The 4,701-nt window shown below is 40.0% G+C and overlaps 1 protein-coding gene across 2 annotated transcripts in view; it reads left to right on the forward strand.

The window, feature by feature from the left end:
• Positions 1–4,701, forward strand: part of CSMD3 (CUB and Sushi multiple domains 3) — an 803,119-nt gene that overhangs the window by 530,781 nt on the left and 267,637 nt on the right. The gene's annotated exons all lie outside the window — the stretch shown is intronic.

A 4,701-nucleotide genomic window follows, 5' to 3' on the forward strand; every position in this document is an offset into this window, starting at 1 on the left:
TAGCACTACAGGAACAGCAGTGTCCTTCTCCCTTTTGCCTTCTAGTGCTATTTCATCTTATTACAGGCAGCAGGATGACAAATCTGAACAGTTACTTAACTGTTATTAAATTCCTTTAGACATTTTTAGTGCTGAAACAGAAGAAATCATTGAGTGAGGTCCATTTTGACCTCTTTTTTTTTCTGGTCAGTGAAATTTATATATTTTTTCAAGATTAGCAAGATCTGTTCTAATATCATTATTTTGTTTAGCAGTAGCAATGTTTCTAACATGGGTTGATACAGAGACTCTTAATGATAACATTATTTACCTTGTTGTACTTCCTGTGCTCGGTAGTTGCATTAGCCCTTGTTTTCCCCTACCCTCATTTTTTCTATATGTATGACAAATACACGTGTGTGCTCATAGTAATTTGAAGGAAGAATGAAGTATGTGAATGAGAGGAAAAAGTAAAGGTATTTAATTTGTAGTGAAAGAGTGCCTCTGGTCCATCTGCTGGTTTTTAAAGCCATGAACAGTTTTTAATTCCTTGGCTCCAAGATATTTTTGCCATTTTACCACCTTACCCCCTTCCATAGCCTATTTGAGAGAGTCTCATATATCTGCTTTCCAGCCTCAGACATGCTCCTTTATTTAATGTTGAGGCCAAAAAGGGAATGGAGAGATCATTATGCACTGAACTTATTCAGGTAGTCATTTAGGGTGAGCGGAGAAAAATGCAGACCAAGAATGGAGTTGCAAGGAAAAATTGATGGGACAGGAGTAAAGCCATAAAGCAGCTACTGATGTACTTCCAGTGCTTTACCTGAAAAGAAGTTTTAGAGTTTCATCTGAAAGGAGAGGTATTTTATTTAATTCTCCATGCTGTTGCAGTCTGTTGAGATCTAATGATGACAGTTTAAAGGATCCATGAAGTGTTACTGCCTCAGCATTTCTCTTACTCTTCAGTCTAGATTCACAAAAAACACAGTCATCCTTCTCAAATACTTGATGTTGCACATTTTGGGTATATACTCCTGATTAGAATCGCAGATATTTATTTTTTTTTCCCCCTAAGTTAAGATTTTAAAAATTATGTATAAATAGCTACACAACATGAATTACACTGTTGCTGTATGGACATATTATTTTACTAACCAGGAAAGAAATGTATTTGAAGAGATGGAGGAAAGAAAAAGATAAATCTGTGCAACTTTGTTTCAAGCTTTCATACACTTTCTTTGAGTATATAATGTTGTCTGAGTGAAACAGATGGTGTCTGCATACGTTAGCTACAGTGTAATTAACAAACAGAAAGCTCACACAGGGGAGGTATTTGCTTTTACTTTCCTCTTGCCATTTCATGAAATTGTGTGTGAGTATTTAACTGTATTATTGGTCCTTTAACCTCAAGAGGAATGTTATTGAATGACAACAGATATTTTATGTTCAAACCTTTTTAAGACCTTGAATGCTTTATTTTTTTTATATATTATTTTCTTTATCTTTAAACTAAAAATTTGTATCTAAAAAGTGGATTAACCTTCTTATCAGTTCCTTACAGTTTTTTTATCTCATTTTCTCAACTGTTCATACCAATTCTACGTCTGTCATTTATTTAATGAATGAAAACGTTCACCATTGATAATATGGTATAATTTGAATTTGACTCCTTTACAAGTCATCCAATATATACAGAAAATGAATTAGTATATAGTAACATAAATTACAGGTCAGATAGCATCCTTCACCAAATTAAAGGGGTAGGGGGAAAGCCTAGAGAAGTGGAAATGTTACATAAATATTAGAAAGAAAATTGTAATTTAATTAGTATTATATATTACAGCTGATACTATTAGATTTGTCTCTATCTAGGGCTGCCCAACACAACCCTTTACAAGGCATTGCAGCTATAAATAATTTTGTAAAATTTAGGGGATAGGAAGGAGAAGGGAGTCAAAATGAGATTTTCTTGCCCATTGCCTCAATTAGTCTGTTTTGTTTGTTTCTTTTTGTTTGCTTGCCTTTTGGGGGATAAAAAAGAATGGGTTTTGTTATCTGAAATAGTAGAAATATTTCCATGATTTTAACATTCATAATCTCTTTCCATAAGTAATTAACATGAAGGAAACTATTTATTTTACGCTGAACTAAGGAATACTGCAGACTTCTTTATGGTTGACAAGGATAAATTTTCTAAGTTAGTACAATTGTGCATTACTTTGAGAGGGAGAAGAGAAAGTGATGGATTTGGGATGAAATAAGGGAGCTCAGCCTGCTCATGCTTCTGTACTTTCCACCATCATCAAGTATCTAGGACTAATGAAAGTACAGCTTGTTTTATATGTCTAATGTAAACAAAGAAATAAATGCTACTGTTCATGTGTCGTGGGTTAACCGAGCCAGCAACTGAGCACCACACAGCTGCTCACTCACTCCCCCTGTCCCAGTGGGATGGGGGAGAGAATCAGAAGAATAAAAGTGAGGAAACTTGTGGGTTGAGATAACAACACTTTAATAATTGAAATAAAGTAAAATAGTAATAATAGTAATAAAAGAATATACAAAGCAAGTGATGCATGATGCAATTGCTCACCACCCATCGACTGATGCCCAGACAGTCCCTGAGCATTGGCCCTCTGGCCAGCTTTTCCCTAGTTTATATACTAAGCATGACGTCACATGGTATGGAATGTCCCTTTGGCCAGCTGGGGTCAGCTGTCCTGTCTGTGCCCCCTCCCAGCTTCTTGTGCACCTCCAGCCTTTTCAGTCAGTAGACCATGAGAAGCTGAAAAGTCCTTGACTAGTGTAAGCACTGCTTAGCAACAACTAAAACATCGGTGTGTTATCAACATTATTCTCATCCTAAATCCAAAACACAGCACTGTACCAGCTACTAGGAAGAAAATTAACTCTATCCCTGCCGAACCCAGGACAGTATCCACCCCTTATTCTATACCATCTATGTCATGCCCAGGTCCCCACATTTTCCAATATATTCCGTTTAATCACCACCACTTTTCCTATCTTTTGATATATATACAGACACAGGTATCATTCCCTTAGTCTATGGGCCATCCCTCTAAAATGTTAGTTGGGTTGATTTAGTCCGTGACTTTGGGCTCCATCTGTCATAACAATCCTTCAGGGCAGGAGAGGTGGTATGTGGTGTTGCATGCTGAAGCCAGTTCTGGTTCTATTATCACTGTGCTTTGCTCGATTTTCATCAAAGTTCATTCTTCATTAATCTGGGTGATTCGTACTGTAATACGATTGATATGGCACATAAACACCATAGAAGTGATGATATACAATGTTATATAGCAATTACCATCATACAATTAGATTTATTTGCTATTCTCACCCAAAATTAAATCCCTTTGAGATACACATCGGAATTCCCCATCCTCTCACATCACCCACCAAGTGCACCCAGGTCCTTGAGCAAAAGCAATCCCACGGATGGGTTTGCCTTTGCCCAAGGCAGGACTAACCCAGACTGTCTTCCCCAGCATATTTTTTTATTATTTTATATATATTTTTATGTGCACTACAGGGACTTTATCCACTTCTACGGTACGTAAAAGTTATGACTGGTGTCCTGGTTTTGGCTGAGACAGAGTTAATTTTTTTCCTAGTAGCTGGTACAGTGCTGTGTTTTGGATTTAGCATGAGAATAATGTGATAACACACTGATGGTTTAGTTGTTGCTAAGCAGTCTTTATACTAAGTCAAGGACTTTTCGGCTTCCCATACTCTGCCAGTGAGGAGGTGCACAAGAAGCTGGGAGGGAGTATAGCCAGGACAGCTGACCCAAACTGGTCAAAGGGATATTCCATGTTATATGACGTCATGCTCAGTATATAAGCTGGGGGGAGTTGGCTGGGCATCAGTCGGTGGGTGGTGAGCACTTGCATCACTTGGTTCCCCCCGCCCCCCTCCAGGTTTCTCTCTCTCTCTCCCCCTCATTGTTTTACTTTCCATTACAATTTCTGCCCCTTCCCCCCCTCCCACTCCCCCAAGTATTAAACTGTTCTTTTCTCAGCCCACAAGTTTTCTTACTTTTGCTCTTCTGATTCTGTCCCCCATCCCACAGGGAGGGGGGAGGAGGAGTGGCTGTGTGGTGCTTAGTTGCCGACTGGGGTTAAACCGTGACAACTGGGCAGTGGCATGGGGCACAGGATATGTTTCCAGCCATCCGGTGGTTGTTTCCACCATGGTGAGCACATGGTTCTTGCCTTGGCGTGTTTCTGTGAGTGTGATATAATCGATCTGCCAGACCTCCCCTTATTTATATTTCAGCCATCGTCCTCCATACCAGAGAGGCTTTAACCGCTTGGCTTGCTTGATTGCAGCGCATGTTTCGCATTCATGGATGACCTGTGCAATAGTGTCCATGGTCAAGTCCACCCCTCGATCACGAGCCCATCCATATGTTGCATTTCTTCCTTGATGGCCTGAGGTGTCATGGGCCCACCAAGCTATAAATGATTCACCCTGATGTTGCCAGTCCAGATCCACCTGAGCCACTTCAGTCTCAGTAGCCTGATCCACCTGCTGGTTGTTTTGATGTTCTTCAGTGGCCCGACTCTTGGGTACGTGAGCATCTACGTGACGGACTCTTACAACCAGGTTCTCCACCCGGGCAGCAATATCTTGCCACAGTGCGGCAGCCCAGATGGGTTTGCCTCTGCGCTGCCAATTGCTCTGCTTCCATTGCTG

The sequence above is a fragment of the Pygoscelis adeliae genome, unplaced genomic scaffold, assembly GCF_000699105.1.
Source record: "Pygoscelis adeliae isolate BGI_AS28 unplaced genomic scaffold, ASM69910v1 Scaffold111, whole genome shotgun sequence".
NCBI classification, from domain to species: domain Eukaryota; kingdom Metazoa; phylum Chordata; class Aves; order Sphenisciformes; family Spheniscidae; genus Pygoscelis; species Pygoscelis adeliae.